This window comes from Opisthocomus hoazin, chromosome 16, assembly GCF_030867145.1.
Source record: "Opisthocomus hoazin isolate bOpiHoa1 chromosome 16, bOpiHoa1.hap1, whole genome shotgun sequence".
In the NCBI taxonomy this organism is placed as follows: domain Eukaryota; kingdom Metazoa; phylum Chordata; class Aves; order Opisthocomiformes; family Opisthocomidae; genus Opisthocomus; species Opisthocomus hoazin.
The window spans coordinates 1,114,076-1,134,623 of record NC_134429.1 but is presented as its reverse complement, the minus strand read 5'-3'; positions in this window follow the sequence as shown (position 1 = coordinate 1,134,623).

Here is a 20,548-nt window from a genome sequence, read left to right as displayed (position 1 = left end):
GGGCCTCCGGCAGCCCTGCTCTGAAAATGCGAACGTCTGCAGAGAGCTCGCAACCAGAAAGAGCTAGCCTGGAAAGCTGTTGCTCAGCCTCATCTGCCCATGGCACTGCTCGCACAGAGGCACAGAGACTGAGGCTGTTGCTTGTCTTGCCACCTCTAACTTTAAACGTAGCTTAGGTGGTCCGTGCAGTGGGGCCTCCGGCAGCCCTGCTCCCAAAATGCGAACGTCTGCAGAGAGCTCGCAGCCAGGAAGAGCTAGCCTGGAAAGCTGTTGCTCAGCCTCATCTGCCCATGGCACTGCTCACACAGAGGCACAGAGACTGGGGCTGCTTTCTTTTCTTGCCACCTCAAACTTCAAACGTAGCTTTGGGGGTCCGTGCAGGGGACCTCCGGCAGCCCTGCTCTGAAAATGCGAACTTCTGCAGATAGCTCGCAGGCAGAAAGAGCTAGCCTGGAAAGCTGTTGCTCAGCCTCATCTGCCCATGGCACTGCTCGCACAGAGGCACAGAGACTGGGGCTGCTTGCTTGTCTTGCCCCCTCAAACTTCAAAACTATCTTTGGGGGTCCGTGCAGGGGACCTCCGGCAGCCCTTCTCCGAAAATGCGAACGTCTGCAGATAGCTCGCAGCCAGAAACAGCTAGCCTGCAAAGCTGTTGCTCAGCCTCATCTGCCCATGGCAGTGCTCACACAGAGGCACAGAGACTGGGGCTGCTTGCTTGTCTTGCCACCTCAAACTTCAAAAGTATCTTAGGTGGTCCGTGAAGGGGGCCTCCGGCAGCCCTACTCTGAAATTGAGAACGTCTGCAGAGAGCTCGCAACCAGAAAAAGCTAGCCTGCAAAGCTGTTGCTCAGCCTCATCTGCCCATGGCACTGCTCGCACAGAGGCACAGAGACTGGGGCTGCTTGCTTGTCTTGCAACCTCAAACTTCAAACATAGCTTTGGGGGTCCGTGCAGGGGGCCTCCGGCAGCCCTGCTCTGAAAATGCGAACGTCTGCAGATAGCTCGCAGGCAGAAAGAGCTAGCCTGGAAAGCTGTTGCTCAGCCTCATCTGCCCATGGCACTGCTCGCACAGAGGCACAGAGACTGGGGCTGCTTGCTTGTTTTGACACCTCAAACTTCAAAAGTAAATTTGAGGCTCCGTGCAGAAGGCATTAGCCAGCCCTTCTCCGAAAATGTGAACGTCTGCAGATTGCTCGCAGGCAGAAAGAGCTAGCCTGGAAAGCTGTTGCTCAGCCTCATCTGCCCATGGCACTGCTCGCACAGAGGCACAGAGACTGGGGCTGCTTGCTTGTCTTGCAACCTCAAACTTCAAAAGTATCTTGGGTGATCCTTGAAGTGGGCTCCGGCAGCCCTGCTCTGAAAATGCGAACGTCTGCAGAGAGCTCGCAACCAGAAAGAGCTAGCCTGGAAAGCTGTTGCTCAGCCTCATCTGCCCATGGCACTGCTCGCACAGAGGCACAGAGACTGAGGCTGCTTGCTTGTCTTGCCACCTCTAACTTTAAACGTAGCTTAGGTGGTCCGTGCAGTGGGGCCTCCGGCAGCCCTGCTCCCAAAATGCGAACGTCTGCAGAGAGCTCGCAGCCAGGAAGAGCTAGCCTGGAAAGCTGTTGCTCAGCCTCATCTGCCCATGGCACTGCTCACACAGAGGCACAGAGACTGGGGCTGCTTGCTTGTCTTACCCCCTCAAAATTCAAAAGTAAATTTGAGGCTCCGTGCAGGAGGCTTTAGCCAGCCCTTCTCCGAAAATGCGAACGTCTGCAAATAGCTCGCAGACAGAAATAGCTAGCCTGAAAAGCTGTTGCTCAGCCTCATCTGCCCATGGCACTGCTCGCACAGAGGCACAGAGACTGGGGCTGCTTGCTTTTCTTCCCACCTCAAACTTCAAAAGTATTTTAGGTGGTCCGTGCAGGGGGCCTCCGGCAGCCCTGCTCTGAAAATGCGAACTTCTGCAGATAGCTCGCAGGCAGAAAGAGCTAGCCTGGAAAGCTGTTGCTCAGCCTCATCTGCCCATGGCACTGCTCGCACAGAGGCACAGAGACTGGGGCTTCTTGCTTGTCTTGCAACCTCAAACTTCAAACGTATATTTGGGTGGTCCGTGCAGGGGACCTCCGGCAGCCCTGCTCTGAAAATGCGAACGTCTGCAGATAGCTCGCAGCCAGAAAGAGCTAGCCTGGAAAGCTGTTGCTCAGCCTCATCTGCCCATGGCACTGCTCGCACAGAGGCACAGAGACTGGGGCTGCTTGCTTGTCTTGCAACCTCAAACTTCAAAAGTATCTTGGGTGATCCTTGAAGTGGGCCTCCGGCAGCCCTGCTCTGAAAATGCGAACGTCTGCAGAGAGCTCGCAACCAGAAAGAGCTAGCCTGGAAAGCTGTTGCTCAGCCTCATCTGCCCATGGCACTGCTCGCACAGAGGCACAGAGACTGAGGCTGTTGCTTGTCTTGCCACCTCTAACTTTAAACGTAGCTTAGGTGGTCCGTGCAGTGGGGCCTCCGGCAGCCCTGCTCCCAAAATGCGAACGTCTGCAGAGAGCTCGCAGCCAGAAAGAGCTAGCCTGGAAAGCTGTTGCTCAGCCTCATCTGCCCATGGCACTGCTCACACAGAGGCACAGAGACTGGGGCTGCTTTCTTTTCTTGCCACCTCAAACTTCAAACGTAGCTTTGGGGGTCCGTGCAGGGGACCTCCGGCAGCCCTGCTCTGAAAATGCGAACTTCTGCAGATAGCTCGCAGGCAGAAAGAGCTAGCCTGGAAAGCTGTTGCTCAGCCTCATCTGCCCATGGCACTGCTCGCACAGAGGCACAGAGACTGGGGCTGCTTGCTTGTCTTGCAACCTCAAACTTCAAACGTATATTTGGGGGTCCGTGCAGGGGACCTCCGGCAGCCCTTCTCCGAAAATGCGAACGTCTGCAGATAGCTCGCAGCCAGAAACAGCTAGCCTGCAAAGCTGTTGCTCAGCCTCATCTGCTCATGGCAGTGCTCACACAGAGGCACAGAGACTGGGGCTGCTTGCTTGTCTTGCCACCTCAAACTTCAAAAGTATCTTAGGTGGTCCGTGAAGGGGGCCTCCGGCAGCCCTACTCTGAAATTGAGAACGTCTGCAGAGAGCTCGCAACCAGAAAAAGCTAGCCTGCAAAGCTGTTGCTCAGCCTCATCTGCCCATGGCACTGCTCGCACAGAGGCACAGAGACTGGGGCTGCTTGCTTGTCTTGCCACCTCAAACTTCAAACATAGCTTTGGGGGTCCATGCAGGGGGCCTCCGGCAGCCCTGCTCTGAAAATGCGAACGTCTGCAGATAGCTCGCAGGCAGAAAGAGCTAGCCTGGAAAGCTGTTGCTCAGCCTCATCTGCCCATGGCACTGCTCGCACAGAGGCACAGAGACTGGGGCTGCTTGCTTGTTTTGACACCTCAAACTTCAAAAGTAAATTTGAGGCTCCGTGCAGAAGGCATTAGCCAGCCCTTCTCCGAAAATGTGAACGTCTGCAGATTGCTCGCAGGCAGAAAGAGCTAGCCTGGAAAGCTGTTGCTCAGCCTCATCTGCCCATGGCACTGCTCGCACAGAGGCACAGAGACTGGGGCTGCTTGCTTGTCTTGCAACCTCAAACTTCAAAAGTATCTTGGGTGATCCTTGAAGTGGGCTCCGGCAGCCCTGCTCTGAAAATGCGAACGTCTGCAGAGAGCTCGCAACCAGAAAGAGCTAGCCTGGAAAGCTGTTGCTCAGCCTCATCTGCCCATGGCACTGCTCGCACAGAGGCACAGAGACTGAGGCTGCTTGCTTGTCTTGCCACCTCTAACTTTAAACGTAGCTTAGGTGGTCCGTGCAGTGGGGCCTCCGGCAGCCCTGCTCCCAAAATGCGAACGTCTGCAGAGAGCTCGCAGCCAGGAAGAGCTAGCCTGGAAAGCTGTTGCTCAGCCTCATCTGCCCATGGCACTGCTCACACAGAGGCACAGAGACTGGGGCTGCTTGCTTGTCTTACCCCCTCAAAATTCAAAAGTAAATTTGAGGCTCCGTGCAGGAGGCTTTAGCCAGCCCTTCTCCGAAAATGCGAACGTCTGCAAATAGCTCGCAGACAGAAATAGCTAGCCTGGAAAGCTGTTGCTCAGCCTCATCTGCCCATGGCACTGCTCGCACAGAGGCACAGAGACTGGGGCTGCTTGCTTTTCTTCCCACCTCAAACTTCAAAAGCATCTTAGGTGGTCCGTGAAGGGGGCCTCCGGCAGCCCTACTCTTAAAATGCGAACGTCTGCAGAGAGCTCGCAGCCAGAAAGAGCTAGCCTGGAAAGCTGTTGCTCAACCTCATCTTCTCATGGCACTTCTCACACAGAGGCACAGAGACTGGGGTGCTTGCTTGTCTTGCCACCTGAAACTTCAAACGTAGCTTTGGGGGTCCATGCAGGGGGCCTCCGGCAGCCCTGCTCTGAAAATGGAAACGTCTGCAGATAGCTCGCAGGCAGAAAAAGCTGGCCTGGAAAGCTGTTGCTCACCCTCATCTGCCCATGGCACTGCTCGCACAGAGGCACAGAGACTGGGGCTGCTTGCTTGTCTTGCAACCTCAAACTTCAAAAGTAAATTTCAGGCTCCTTGCAGGAGGCCTTATTCAGCCCTTCTCCGAAAATGCGAACGTCTGCAGATAGCTCGCAGCCAGAAACAGCTAGCCTGCAAAGCTGTTGCTCAGCCTCATCTGCCCATGGCAGTGCTCACACAGAGGCACAGAGACTGGGGCTGCTTGCTTGTCTTGCCACCTCTAACTTTAAACGTAGCTTACGTGGTCCGTGCAGTGGGGCCTCCAGCAGCCCTGCTCCGAAAATGCGAACGTCTGCAGATAGCTCGCAGCCAGAAAGAGCTAGCCTGGAAAGCTGTTGCTCAGCCTCATCTGCCCATGGCACTGCTCGCACAGAGGCACAGAGACTGGGGCTGCTTGCTTGTCTTGCCACCTCAAACTTCAAAAGTATCTTAGGTGGTCCGTGAAGGGGGCCTCCGGCAGCCCTACTCTGAAATTGAGAACGTCTGCAGAGAGCTCGCAACCAGAAAAAGCTAGCCTGCAAAGCTGTTGCTCAGCCTCATCTGCCCATGGCACTGCTCGCACAGAGGCACAGAGACTGGGGCTGCTTGCTTGTCTTGCCACCTCAAACTTCAAACATAGCTTTGGGGGTCCGTGCAGGGGGCCTCCGGCAGCCCTGCTCTGAAAATGCGAACGTCTGCAGATAGCTCGCAGGCAGAAAGAGCTAGCCTGGAAAGCTGTTGCTCAGCCTCATCTGCCCATGGCACTGCTCGCACAGAGGCACAGAGACTGGGGCTGCTTGCTTGTCTTGCCACCTCAAACTTCAAAAGTATATTTGAGGCTCCGTGCAGGGGGCCTCCGGCAGCCCTGCTCCGAAAATGTGAACGTCTGCAGATTGCTCGCAGGCAGAAAGAGCTAGCCTGGAAAGCTGTTTCTCAGCCTCATCTGCCCATGGCACTGCTCGCACAGAGGCACAGACACTGGGGCTGCTTGCTTGTCTTGCAACCTCAAACTTCAAAAGTATATTTGAGGCTCCGTGCAGGAGGCCTTAGCCAGCCCTTCTCCGAAAATGCGAACGTCTGCAGATAGCTCGCAGCCAGAAACAGCTAGCCTGCAAAGCTGTTGCTCAGCCTCATCTGCTCATGGCACTGCTCGCACAGAGGCACAGAGACTGGGGCTGCTTGCTTTTCTTGCACCTCAAAATTCAAACGTATCTTTGGGGTACCATGCAGGGGGCCTCCGGTAGCCCTGCTCTCAAAATGCGAAGGTCTGCAGATAACTCGCAGGCAGAAAGAGCTAGCCTGGAAATCTGTTGCTCAGCCTCATCTGCCCATGGCACTGCTCGCACAGAGGCACAGAGACTGGGGCTGCTTGCTTGTCTTGCAACCTCAAACTTCAAACGTATATTTGGGGTCCATGCAGGGGGCCTCCGGCAGCCCTGCTCTGAAAATGCAAACGTCTGCAGATAGCTCGCAGGCAGAAAAAGATGGCCTGGAAAGCTGTTGATCAGCCTCATCTGCCCATGGCACTGCTCGCACAGAGGCACAGAGACTGGGGCTGCTTACTTGTCTTGCCACCTCAAACTTCAAAAGTATCTTAGGTGGTCCGTGAAGGGGGCCTCCGGCAGCCCTACTCTGAAAATGCGAAAGTCTGCAGAGAGCTCGCAGCCAGAAAGAGCTAGCCTGCAAAGCTGTTGCTCAGCCTCATCTGCCCATGGCACTGCTCACACAGAGGCACAGAGACTGGGGCTGCTTTCTTTTCTTGCCACCTCAAACTTCAAACGTAGCTTTGGGGGTCCGTGCAGGGGGCCTCCGGCAGCCCTGCTCTGAAAATGAGAACTTCTGCAGATAGCTCGCAGGCAGAAAGAGCTAGCCTGGAAAGCTGTTGCTCAGCCTCATCTGCCCATGGCACTGCTCGCACAGAGGCACAGAGACTGGGGCTGCTTGCTTGTCTTGCAACCTCAAACTTCAAACGTATATTTGGGTGGTCCGTGCAGGGGACCTCCGGCAGCCCTGCTCTGAAAATGCGAACGTCTGCAGATAGCTCGCAGGCAGAAAGAGCTAGCCTGGAAAGCTGTTGCTCATCCTCATCTGCCCATGGCACTGCTCGCACAGAGGCACAGAGACTGGGGCTGCTTGCTTGTCTTGCAACCTCAAACTTCAAAAGTATCTTGGGTGATCCTTGAAGTGGGCCTCCGGCAGCCCTGCTCTGAAAATGCGAACGTTTGCAGAGAGCTCGCAACCAGAAAGAGCTAGCCTGGAAAGCTGTTGCTCAGCCTCATCTGCCCATGGCACTGCTCGCACAGAGGCACAGAGACTGAGGCTGCTTGCTTGTCTTGCCACCTCTAACTTTAAACGTAGCTTAGGTGGTCCGTGCAGTGGGGCCTCCGGCAGCCCTGCTCCCAAAATGCGAACGTCTGCAGAGGGCTCGCAGCCAGGAAGAGCTAGCCTGGAAAGCTGTTGCTCAGCCTCATCTGCCCATGGCACTGCTCACACAGAGGCACAGAGACTGGGGCTGCTTTCTTTTCTTGCCACCTCAAACTTCAAACGTAGCTTTGGGGGTCCGTGCAGGGGGCCTCCGGCAGCCCTGCTCTGAAAATGCGAACTTCTGCAGATAGCTCGCAACCAGAAAGAGCTAGCCTGGAAAGCTGTTGCTCAGCCTCATCTGCCCATGGCACTGCTCGCACAGAGGCACAGAGACTGAGGCTGCTTGCTTGTCTTGCCACCTCTAACTTTAAACGTAGCTTAGGTGGTCCGTGCAGTGGGGCCTCCGGCAGCCCTGCTCCCAAAATGCGAACGTCTGCAGAGAGCTCGCAGCCAGGAAGAGCTAGCCTGGAAAGCTGTTGCTCAGCCTCATCTGCCCATGGCACTGCTCACACAGAGGCACAGAGACTGGGGCTGCTTGCTTGTCTTACCCCCTCAAAATTCAAAAGTAAATTTGAGGCTCCGTGCAGGAGGCTTTAGCCAGCCCTTCTCCGAAAATGCGAACGTCTGCAAATAGCTCGCAGACAGAAATAGCTAGCCTGGAAAGCTGTTGCTCAGCCTCATCTGCCCATGGCACTGCTCGCACAGAGGCACAGAGACTGGGGCTGCTTGCTTTTCTTCCCACCTCAAACTTCAAAAGCATCTTAGGTGGTCCGTGAAGGGGGCCTCCGGCAGCCCTACTCTTAAAATGCGAACGTCTGCAGAGAGCTCGCAGCCAGAAAGAGCTAGCCTGGAAAGCTGTTGCTCAACCTCATCTTCTCATGGCACTTCTCACACAGAGGCACAGAGACTGGGGCTGCTTGCTTGTCTTGCCACCTGAAACTTCAAACGTAGCTTTGGGGGTCCATGCAGGGGGCCTCCGGCAGCCCTGCTCTGAAAATGGAAACGTCTGCAGATAGCTCGCAGGCAGAAAAAGCTGGCCTGGAAAGCTGTTGCTCACCCTCATCTGCCCATGGCACTGCTCGCACAGAGGCACAGAGACTGGGGCTGCTTGCTTGTCTTGCAACCTCAAACTTCAAAAGTAAATTTCAGGCTCCTTGCAGGAGGCCTTATTCAGCCCTTCTCCGAAAATGCGAACGTCTGCAGATAGCTCGCAGCCAGAAACAGGTAGCCTGCAAAGCTGTTGCTCAGCCTCATCTGCCCATGGCAGTGCTCACACAGAGGCACAGAGACTGGGGCTGCTTGCTTGTCTTGCCACCTCTAACTTTAAACGTAGCTTACGTGGTCCGTGCAGTGGGGCCTCCAGCAGCCCTGCTCCGAAAATGCGAACGTCTGCAGATAGCTCGCAGCCAGAAAGAGCTAGCCTGGAAAGCTGTTGCTCAGCCTCATCTGCCCATGGCACTGCTCGCACAGAGGCACAGAGACTGGGGCTGCTTGCTTGTCTTGCCACCTCAAACTTCAAAAGTATCTTAGGTGGTCCGTGAAGGGGGCCTCCGGCAGCCCTACTCTGAAATTGAGAACGTCTGCAGAGAGCTCGCAACCAGAAAAAGCTAGCCTGCAAAGCTGTTGCTCAGCCTCATCTGCCCATGGCACTGCTCGCACAGAGGCACAGAGACTGGGGCTGCTTGCTTGTCTTGCCACCTCAAACTTCAAACATAGCTTTGGGGGTCCGTGCAGGGGGCCTCCGGCAGCCCTGCTCTGAAAATGCGAACGTCTGCAGATAGCTCGCAGGCAGAAAGAGCTAGCCTGGAAAGCTGTTGCTCAGCCTCATCTGCCCATGGCACTGCTCGCACAGAGGCACAGAGACTGGGGCTGCTTGCTTGTCTTGCAACCTCAAACTTCAAAAGTAAATTTGAGGCTCCGTACAGAAGGCATTAGCCAGCCCTTCTCCGAAAATGTGAACGTCTGCAGATTGCTCGCAGGCAGAAAGAGCTAGCCTGGAAAGCTGTTTCTCAGCATCATCTGCCCATGGCACTGCTCGCACAGAGGCACAGACACTGGGGCTGCTTGCTTGTCTTGCAACCTCAAACTTCAAAAGTATATTTGAGGCTCCGTGCAGGAGGCCTTACCCAGCCCTTCTCCGAAAATGCGAACGTCTGCAGATAGCTCGCAGCCAGAAACAGCTAGCCTGCAAAGCTGTTGCTCAGCCTCATCTGCTCATGGCACTGCTCGCACAGAGGCACAGAGACTGGGGCTGCTTGCTTTTCTTGCACCTCAAACTTCAAACGTATCTTTGGGGGACCATGCAGGGGGCCTCCGGTAGCCCTGCTCTCAAAATGCGAAGGTCTGCAGATAACTCGCAGGCAGAAAGAGCTAGCCTGGAAATCTGTTGCTCAGCCTCATCTGCCCATGGCACTGCTCGCACAGAGGCACAGAGACTGGGGCTGCTTGCTTGTCTTGCAACCTCAAACTTCAATCGTATATTTGGGGTCCATGCAGGGGGCCTCCGGCAGCCCTGCTCTGAAAATGCAAACTTCTGCAGATAGCTCGCAGGCAGAAAAAGATGGCCTGGAAAGCTGTTGATCAGCCTCATCTGCCCATGGCACTGCTCGCACAGAGGCACAGAGACTGGGGCTGCTTACTTGTCTTGCCACCTCAAACTTCAAAAGTATCTTAGGTGGTCCGTGAAGGGGGCCTCCGGCAGCCCTACTCTGAAAATGCGAAAGTCTGCAGAGAGCTCGCAGGCAGAAAGAGCTAGCCTGCAAAGCTGTTGCTCAGCCTCATCTGCCCATGGCACTGCTCACACAGAGGCACAGAGACTGGGGCTGCTTTCTTTTCTTGCCACCTCAAACTTCAAACGTAGCTTTGGGGGTCCGTGCAGGGGGCCTCCGGCAGCCCTGCTCTGAAAATGAGAACTTCTGCAGATAGCTCGCAGGCAGAAAGAGCTAGCCTGGAAAGCTGTTGCTCAGCCTCATCTGCCCATGGCACTGCTCGCACAGAGGCACAGAGACTGGGGCTGCTTGCTTGTCTTGCAACCTCAAACTTCAAACGTATATTTGGGTGGTCCGTGCAGGGGACCTCCGGCAGCCCTGCTCTGAAAATGCGAACGTCTGCAGATAGCTCGCAGCCAGAAAGAGCTAGCCTGGAAAGCTGTTGCTCATCCTCATCTGCCCATGGCACTGCTCGCACAGAGGCACAGAGACTGGGGCTGCTTGCTTGTCTTGCAACCTCAAACTTCAAAAGTATCTTGGGTGATCCTTGAAGTGGGCCTCCGGCAGCCCTGCTCTGAAAATGCGAACGTTTGCAGAGAGCTCGCAACCAGAAAGAGCTAGCCTGGAAAGCTGTTGCTCAGCCTCATCTGCCCATGGCACTGCTCGCACAGAGGCACAGAGACTGAGGCTGCTTGCTTGTCTTGCCACCTCTAACTTTAAACGTAGCTTAGGTGGTCCGTGCAGTGGGGCCTCCGGCAGCCCTGCTCCCAAAATGCGAACGTCTGCAGAGGGCTCGCAGCCAGGAAGAGCTAGCCTGGAAAGCTGTTGCTCAGCCTCATCTGCCCATGGCACTGCTCACACAGAGGCACAGAGACTGGGGCTGCTTTCTTTTCTTGCCACCTCAAACTTCAAACGTAGCTTTGGGGGTCCGTGCAGGGGGCCTCCGGCAGCCCTGCTCTGAAAATGCGAACTTCTGCAGATAGCTCGCAGGCAGAAAGAGCTAGCCTGGAAAGCTGTTGCTCAGCCTCATCTGCCCATGGCACTGCTCGCACAGAGGCACAGAGACTGGGGCTGCTTGCTTGTCTTGCAACCTCAAACTTCAAACGTATATTTGGGGGTCCGTGCAGGGGACCTCCGGCAGCCCTGCTCTGAAAATGCGAACGTCTGCAGATAGCTCGCAACCAGAAAGAGCTAGCCTGGAAAGCTGTTGCTCAGCCTCACTGCCCATGGCACTGCTCGCACAGAGGCACAGAGACTGGGGCTGCTTGCTTGTCTTGCAACCTCAAACTTCAAACGTATATTTGGGGGTCCGTGCAGGGGGCCTCCGGCAGCCCTGCTCTGAAAATGCGAACGTCTGCAGATAGCTCGCAGGCAGGAAGAGCTAGCATGGAAAGCTGTTGCTCAGCCTCATCTGCTCATGACACTGCTCGCACAGAGGCACAGAGACTGGGGCTGCTTGCTTGTCTTGCCACCTCAAACTTCAAACATAACTTTGGGGATCCGTGCAGGGGGCCTCCGGCAGCCCTGCTCTGAAAATGAGAACGTCTGCAGATAGCTCGCAGGCAGGAAGAGCTAGCCTGGAAAGCTGTTGCTCAGCCTCATCTGCCCATGGCACTGCTCGCACAGAGGCACAGAGACTGGGGCTGCTTGCTTGTCTTGCCCCCTCAAAATTCAAAAGTAAATTTGAGGCTCCGTGCAGGAGGCATTAGCCAGCCCTTCTCCGAAAATGCGAACGTCTGCAAATAGCTCGCAGACAGAAATATCTAGCCTGGAAAGCTGTTGCTCAGCCTCATCTGCCCATGGCACTGCTCGCACAGAGGCACAGAGACTGGGGCTGCTTGCTTTTCTTCCCACCTCAAACTTCAAAAGCATCTTAGGTGGTCCGTGAAGGGGGCCTCCGGCAGCCCTGCTCCCAAAATGCGAACGTCTGCAGAGAGCTCGCAGCCAGAAAGAGCTAGCCTGGAAAGCTGTTGCTCAGCCTCATCTTCTCATGGCACTTCTCACACAGAGGCACAGAGACTGGGGCTGCTTGCTTGTCTTGCCACCTGAAACTTCAAACGTAGCTTTGGGGGTCCATGCAGGGGGCCTCCGGCAGCCCTGCTCTGAAAATGGAAACGTCTGCAGATAGCTCGCAGGCAGAAAAAGCTGGCCTGGAAAGCTGTTGCTCACCCTCATCTGCCCATGGCACTGCTCGCACAGAGGCACAGAGACTGGGGCTGCTTGCTTGTCTTGCAACCTCAAACTTCAAACGTATATTTGGGGTCCATGCAGGGGGCCTCTGGCAGCCCTGCTCTGAAAATGCAAACGTCTGCAGATAGCTCGCAGGCAGAAAAAGATGGCCTGGAAAGCTGTTGCTCAGCCTCATCTGCCCATGGCACTGCTCGCACAGAGGCACAGAGACTGGGGCTGCTTGCTTGTCTTGCCACCTCAAACTTCAAACGTAGCTTTGGGGGTCCGTGCAGGGGGCCTCCGGCAGCACTGCTCTGAAAATGCGAACTTCTGCAGATAGATCGCAGGCAGAAAGAGCTAGCCTGCAAAGCTGTTGCTCAGCCTCATCTGCCCATGGCACTGCTCACACAGAGGCACAGAGACTGGGGCTGCTTTCTTTTCTTGCCACCTCAAACTTCAAACGTAGCTTTGGGGGTCCGTGCAGGGGGCCTCCGGCAGCACTGCTCTGAAAATGCGAACTTCTGCAGATAGATCGCAGGCAGAAAGAGCTAGCCTGGAAAGCTGTTGCTCAGCCTCATCTGCCCATGGCACTGCTCGCACAGAGGCACAGAGACTGGGGCTGCTTGCTTGTCTTGCAACCTCAAACTTCAAACGTATATTTGGGTGGTCTGTGCAGGGGACCTCCGGCAGCCCTGCTCCCAAAATGCGAACGTCTGCAGATAGCTCGCAGCCAGAAAGAGCTAGCCTGGAAAGCTGTTGCTCATCCTCATCTGCCCATGGCACTGCTCGCACAGAGGCACAGAGACTGGGGCTGCTTGCTTGTCTTGCAACCTCAAACTTCACAAGTATCTTGGGTGATCCTTGAAGTGGGCCTCCGGCAGCCCTGCTCTGAAAATGCGAACGTCTGCAGAGAGCTCGCAACCAGAAAGAGCTAGCCTGGAAAGCTGTTGCTCAGCCTCATCTGCCCATGGCACTGCTCGCACAGAGGCACAGAGACTGAGGCTGCTTGCTTGTCTTGCCACCTCTAACTTTAAACGTAGCTTAGGTGGTCCGTGCAGTGGGGCCTCCGGCAGCCCTGCTCCCAAAATGCGAACGTCTGCAGAGAGCTCGCAGCCAGGAAGAGCTAGCCTGGAAAGCTGTTGCTCAGCCTCATCTGCCCATGGCACTGCTCACACAGAGGCACAGAGACTGGGGCTGCTTTCTTTTCTTGCCACCTCAAACTTCAAACGTAGCTTTGGGGGTCCGTGCAGGGGGCCTCCGGCAGCCCTGCTCTGAAAATGCGAACTTCTGCAGATAGCTCGCAGGCAGAAAGAGCTAGCCTGGAAAGCTGTTGCTCAGCCTCATCTGCCCATGGCACTGCTCGCACAGAGGCACAGAGACTGGGGCTGCTTGCTTGTCTTGCAACCTCAAACTTCAAACGTATATTTGGAGGTCCGTGCAGGGGACCTCCGGCAGCCCTGCTCTGAAAATGCGAACGTCTGCAGATAGCTCGCAGCCAGAAAGAGCTAGCCTGGAAAGCTGTTGCTCAGCCTCATCTGCCCATGGCACTGCTCGCACAGAGGCACAGAGACTGGGACTGCTTGCTTGTCTTGCAACCTCAAACTTCAAAAGTATCTTGGGTGATCCTTGAAGAGGGCCTCCGGCAGCCCTGCTCTGAAAATGCGAACGTCTGCAGAGAGCTCGCAACCAGAAAGAGTTAGCCTGGAAAGCTGTTGCTCAGCCTCATCTGCCCATGGCACTGCTCGCACAGAGGCACAGAGACTGAGGCTTCTTGTTTGTCTTGCCACCTCTAACTTTAAACGTAGCTTAGGTGGTCCGTGCAGTGGGGCCTCCGGCAGCCCTGCTCCCAAAATGCGAACGTCTGCAGAGAGCTCGCAACCAGAAAAAGCTGGCCTGGAAAGCTGTTGCTCAGCCTCATCTGCCCATGGCACTGCTCGCACAGAGGCACAGAGACTGGGGCTGCTTGCTTGTCTTGCAACCTCAAACTTCAAACATAACTTTGGGGATCCGTGCAGGGGGCCTCCGGCAGCCCTGCTCTGAAAATGAGAACGTCTGCAGATAGCTCGCAGGCAGGAAGAGCTAGCCTGGAAAGCTGTTGCTCAGCCTCATCTGCCCATGGCACTGCTCGCACAGAGGCACAGACACTGGGGCTGCTTGCTTGTCTTGCAACCTCAAACTTCAAAAGTATATTTGAGGCTCCGTGCAGGAGGCCTTAGCCAGCCCTTCTCCGAAAATGCGAACGTCTGCAGATAGCTCGCAGCCAGAAACAGCTAGCCTGCAAAGCTGTTGCTCAGCCTCATCTGCCCATGGCACTGCTCGCATAGAGGCAGAGAGACTGGGGCTGCTTGCTTTTCTTGCACCTCAAACTTCAAACGTATCTTTGGGGGACCATGCAGGGGGCCTCCGGTAGCCCTGCTCTCAAAATGCGAAGGTCTGCAGATAACTCGCAGGCAGAAAGAGCTAGCCTGGAAATCTGTTGCTCAGCCTCATCTGCCCATGGCACTGCTCGCACAGAGGCACAGAGACTGGGGCTGCTTGCTTGTCTTGCCACCTCAAACTTCAAAAGTATCTTAGGTGGTCCGTGCAGGCGGCCTCCGACAGCCCTACTCTGAAATTGCGAACATCTGCAGAGAGCTCGCAACCAGGAAAAGCTAGCCTGGAAAGTTGTTGCTCAGCCTTATCTGCCCATGGCACTGCTCGCACAGAGGCACAGAGACTGGGGCTGCTTGCTTGTCTTGCAACCTCAAACTTCAAAAGTAAATTTGAGGCTCCGTGCAGGAGGCATTAGCCAGCCCTTCTCCGAAAATGCGAACGTCTGCAGAGAGCTCGCAGACAGAAAGAGCTAGCCTGGAAAGCTGTTGCTCAGCCTCATCTGCCCATGGCACTGCTCGCACAGAGGCAGAGAGACTGGGGCTGCTTGCTTGTCTTGAAACCTCAAACTTCAAACGTATATTTGGGGTCCATGCAGGGGGCCTCCGGCAGCCCTGCTCTGAAAATGCAAACGTCTGCAGATAGCTCGCAGGCAGAAAAAGATGGCCTGGAAAGCTGTTGCTCAGCCTCATCTGCCCATGGCACTGCTCGCACAGAGGCACAGAGACTGGGGCTGCTTGCTTGTCTTGCCACCTCAAACTTCAAAAGTATCTTAGGTGGTCCGTGAAGGGGGCCTCCGGCAGCCCTACTCTGAAAATGCGAAAGTCTGCAGAGAGCTCGCAGGCAGAAAGAGCTAGCCTGCAAAACTGTTGCTCAGCCTCATCTGCCCATGGCACTGCTCACACAGAGGCACAGAGACTGGGGCTGCTTTCTTTTCTTGCCACCTCAAACTTCAAACGTAGCTTTGGGGGTCCGTGCAGGGGGCCTCCGGCAGCCCTGCTCTGAAAATGCGAACTTCTGCAGATAGCTCGCAGGCAGAAAGAGCTAGCCTCGAAAGCTGTTGCTCAGCCTCATCTGCCCATGGCACTGCTCGCACAGAGGCACAGAGACTGGGGCTGCTTGCTTGTCTTGCAACCTCAAACTTCAAACGTATATTTGGGTGGTCTGTGCAGGGGACCTCCGGCAGCCCTGCTCTGAAAATGCGAACGTCTGCAGATAGCTCGCAGCCAGAAAGAGCTAGCCTGGAAAGCTGTTGCTCATCCTCATCTGCCCATGGCACTGCTCGCACAGAGGCACAGAGACTGGGGCTGCTTGCTTGTCTTGCAACCTCAAACTTGAAACGTATCTTGGGTGATCCTTGAAGGGGGCCTCCGGCAGCCCTACTCTGAAAATGCGAACGTCTGCAGAGAGCTCGCAACCAGAAAGAGCTAGCCTGGAAATCTGTTTCTCAGCCTCATCTGCCCATGGCACTGCTCGCACAGAGGCACAGAGACTGGGGCTGCTTGCTTGTCTTGCCACCTCAAACTTTAAACGTAGCTTAGGTGGTCCGTGCAGTGGGGCCTCCGGCAGCCCTGCTCCCAAAATGCGAACGTCTGCAGAGAGCTCGCAACCAGAAAAAGCTGGCCTGGAAAGCTGTTGCTCAGCCTCATCTGCCCATGGCACTGCTCGCACAGAGGCACAGAGACTGGGGCTGCTTGCTTGTTTTGACACCTCAAACTTCAAATGTATCTTTGAAAGTCCGTGCCGGGCACCGCCGGTAACGCTGCTCCGAATATGCGAATATCTGCAGATAGCTCACAGCCAGAAAGAGCTAGCCTGGAAAGATGTTGCTCAGCCTCATCTGCCCATGGCACTGCTCGCACAGAGGCACAGAGACTGGGGCTGCTTGCTTGTCTTGCAACCTCAAACTTCAAAAGTAAATTTGAGGCTCCGTGCAGAAGGCATTAGCCAGCCCTTCTCCGAAATGTGAACGTCTGCAGATTGCTCGCAGGCAGAAAGAGCTAGCCTGGAAAGCTGTTGCTCAGCCTCATCTGCCCATGGCACTGCTCGCACAGAGGCACAGACACTGGGGCTGCTTGCTTGTCTTGCAACCTCAAACTTCAAAAGTATATTTGAGGCTCCGTGCAGGAGGCCTTACCCAGCCCTTCTCCGAAAATGCGAACGTCTGCAGATAGCTCGCAGCCAGAAACAGCTAGCCTGCAAAGCTGTTGCTCAGCCTCATCTGCTCATGGCACTGCTCGCACAGAGGCACAGAGACTGGGGCTGCTTGCTTTTCTTGCACCTCAAACTTCAAACGTATCTTTGGGGGACCATGCAGGGGGCCTCCGGTAGCCCTGCTCTCAAAATGCGAAGGTCTGCAGATAACTCGCAGGCAGAAAGAGCTAGCCTGGAAATCTGTTGCTCAGCCTCATCTGCCCATGGCACTGCTCGCACAGAGGCACAGAGACTGGGGCTGCTTGCTTGTCTTGCCACCTCAAACTTCAAAAGTATCTTAGGTGGTCCGTGCAGGCGGCCTCCGACAGCCCTACTCTGAAATTGCGAACATCTGCAGAGAGCTCGCAACCAGGAAAAGCTAGCCTGGAAAGTTGTTGCTCAGCCTCATCTGCTCATGGCACTGCTCGCACAGAGGCACAGAGACTGGGGCTTCTTGCTTGTCTTGCAACCTCAAACTTCAAAAGTAAATTTGAGGCTCCGTGCAGGAGGCATTAGCCAGCCCTTCTCCGAAAATGCGAACGTCTGCAGATAGCTCGCAGACAGAAAGAGCTAGCCTGGAAAGCTGTTGCTCAGCCTCATCTGCCCATGGCACTGCTCGCACAGAGGCACAGAGACTGGGGCTGCTTGCTTGTCTTGCAACCTCAAACTTCAAAAGTAAATTTCAGGCTCCGTGCAGGAGGCCTTAGCCAGCCCTTCTCCGAAAATGCGAACGTCTGCAGATAGCTCGCAGCCAGAAACATCTAGACTGCAAAGCTGTTGCTCAGCCTCATCTGTCCATGGCACTGCTCACACAGAGGCACAGAGACTGGTGCTGCTTGCTTTTCTTGCCAACTCAAACTTCAAAAATATATTTCGGGGTCCGTGCAGGGGGCCTCCGGCAGCCCTTCTCTGAAAATGCAAACGTCTGCAGATAGCTCGCAGGCAGAAAAAGCTGGCCTGGAATGCTGTTGCTCAGCCTCATCTGCCCATGGCACTGCTCGCACAGAGGCACAGAGACTGGGGCTGCTTGCTTGTCTTGCAACCTCAAACTTCAAAAGTATCTTGGGTGATCCTTGAAGGGGGCCTCCGGCAGCCCTGCTCTGAAAATGCGAACGTCTGCAGAGAGCTCGCAACCAGAAAGAGCTAGCCTGGAAAGCTGTTGCTCAGCCTCATCTGCCCATGGCACTGCTCGCACAGAGGCACAGAGACTGGGGCTGCTTGCTTGTCTTGCCCCCTCAAAATTCAAAAGTAAAGTTGAGGCTCCGTGCAGGAGACATTAGCCAGCCCTTCTCCGAAAATGCGAACGTCTGCAGATAGCTCGCAGGCAGAAATAGCTAGCCTGGAAAGCTGTTGCTCAGCCTCATCTGCCCATGGCACTTCTCGCACAGAGGCACAGAGACTGGGGCTGCTTGCTTTTCTTCCCACCTCAAACTTCAAAAGCATCTTAGGTGGTCCGTGAAGGGGGCCTCCGGCAGCCCTACTCTTAAAATGCGAACGTCTGCAGAGAGCTCGCAGCCAGAAAGAGCTAGGCTGGATAGCTGTTGCTCAGCCTCAACTTCTCATGGCACTTCTCACACAGAGGCACAGAGACTGGGGCTGCTTGCTTGTCTTGCCACCTCAAACTTCAAACGTAGCTTTGGGGGTCCATACAGGGGGCCTCCGGCAGCCCTGCTCTGAAAATGGAAACGTCTGCAGATAGCTCGCAGGCAGAAAAAGCTAGCCTGGAAAGCTGTTGCTCACCCTCATCTGCCCATGGCACTGCTCGCACAGAGGCACAGAGACTGGGGCTGCTTGCTTGTCTTGCCACCTCAAACTTCAAAAGTATCTTAGGTAGTCCGTGAAGGGGGCCTCCGACAGCCCTACTCTGAAATTGCGAACGTCTGCAGAGAGCTCGCAGCCAGAAAGAGCTAGCCTGGAAAGTTGTTGCTCAGCCTCATCTGCCCATGGCACTGCTCACACAGAGGCACAGAGACTGGGGCTGCTTGCTTGTCTTGCAACCTCAAACTTCAAAATTAAATTTGAGGCTCCGTACAGGAGGCATTTGCCAGCCCTTCTCCGAAAATGCGAACGTCTGCAGATAGCTCGCAGACAGAAAGAGCTAGCCTGCAAAGCTATTGCTCAGCCTCATCTGCCCATGGCACTGCTCGCACAGAGGCACAGAGACTGGGGCTGCTTGCTTGTCTTGCAACCTCAAACTTCAAAAGTAAATTTCAGGCTCCGTGCAAGAGGCCTTATCCAGGCCTTCTCCGAAAATGCGAACGTCTACAGATAGCTCGCAGCCAGAAACAGCTAGCCTGCAAAGCTGTTGCTCAGCCTCATCTGCCCATGGCACTGCTCGCACAGAGGCACAGAGACTGGGGCTGCTTGCTTTTCTTGCCACCTCAAATTTCAAACGTAGCTTTGGGGGTCCATGCAGGGGGGCTCCGGCAGCCCTGCTGTGAAAATGGAAACGTCTGCAGAGAGCTCGCAGGCAGAAAAAGCTAGCCTGGAAAGCTGTTGCTCAGCCTCATCTGCCCATGGCACTGCTCGCACAGAGGCACAGAGACTGGGGCTGCTTGCTTGTCTTGCAACCTCAAACATCAAACATAGCTTTGGGGATCCGTGCAGGGGGCCTCCGGCAGCCCTGCTCTGAAAATGCGAACGTCTGCAGATAGCTCGCAGGCAGAAAGAGCTAGCCTGGAAAGCTGTTGCTCAGCCTCATCTGCCCATGGCACTGCTCGCACAGAGGCACAGAGACTGGGGCTGCTTGCTTGTTTTGACACCTCAAACTTCAAATGTATCTTTGAAAGTCCGTGCCGGGCACCGCCGGTAACGCTGCTCCGAATATGCGAATATCTGCAGATAGCTCACAGCCAGAAAGAGCTAGCCTGGAAAGATGTTGCTCAGCCTCATCTGCCCATGGCACTGCTCGCACAGAGGCACAGAGACTGGGGCTGCTTGCTTGTCTTGCAACCTCAAACTTCAAAAGTAAATTTGAGGCTCCGTGCAGAAGGCATTAGCCAGCCCTTCTCCGAAATGTGAACGTCTGCAGATTGCTCGCAGGCAGAAAGAGCTAGCCTGGAAAGCTGTTGCTCAGCCTCATCTGCCCATGGCACTGCTCGCACAGAGGCACAGACACTGGGGCTGCTTGCTTGTCTTGCAACCTCAAACTTCAAAAGTATATTTGAGGCTCCGTGCAGGAGGCCTTACCCAGCCCTTCTCCGAAAATGCGAACGTCTGCAGATAGCTCGCAGCCAGAAACAGCTAGCCTGCAAAGCTGTTGCTCAGCCTCATCTGCTCATGGCACTGCTCGCACAGAGGCACAGAGACTGGGGCTGCTTGCTTTTCTTGCACCTCAAACTTCAAACGTATCTTTGGGGGACCATGCAGGGGGCCTCCGGTAGCCCTGCTCTCAAAATGCGAAGGTCTGCAGATAACTCGCAGGCAGAAAGAGCTAGCCTGGAAATCTGTTGCTCAGCCTCATCTGCCCATGGCACTGCTCGCACAGAGGCACAGAGACTGGGGCTGCTTGCTTGTCTTGCCACCTCAAACTTCAAAAGTATCTTAGGTGGTCCGTGCAGGCGGCCTCCGACAGCCCTACTCTGAAATTGCGAACATCTGCAGAGAGCTCGCAACCAGGAAAAGCTAGCCTGGAAAGTTGTTGCTCAGCCTCATCTGCTCATGGCACTGCTCGCACAGAGGCACAGAGACTGGGGCTTCTTGCTTGTCTTGCAACCTCAAACTTCAAAAGTAAATTTGAGGCTCCGTGCAGGAGGCATTAGCCAGCCCTTCTCCGAAAATGCGAACGTCTGCAGATAGCTCGCAGACAGAAAGAGCTAGCCTGGAAAGCTGTTGCTCAGCCTCATCTGCCCATGGCACTGCTCGCACAGAGGCACAGAGACTGGGGCTGCTTGCTTGTCTTGCAACCTCAAACTTCAAAAGTAAATTTCAGGCTCCGTGCAGGAGGCCTTAGCCAGCCCTTCTCCGAAAATGCGAACGTCTGCAGATAGCTCGCAGCCAGAAACATCTAGACTGCAAAGCTGTTGCTCAGCCTCATCTGTCCATGGCACTGCTCACACAGAGGCACAGAGACTGGTGCTGCTTGCTTTTCTTGCCAACTCAAACTTCAAAAATATATTTGGGGTCCATGCAGGGGGCCTCCGGCAGCCCTTCTCTGAAAATGCAAACGTCTGCAGATAGCTCGCAGGCAGAAAAAGCTGGCCTGGAATGCTGTTGCTCAGCCTCATCTGCCCATGGCACTGCTCG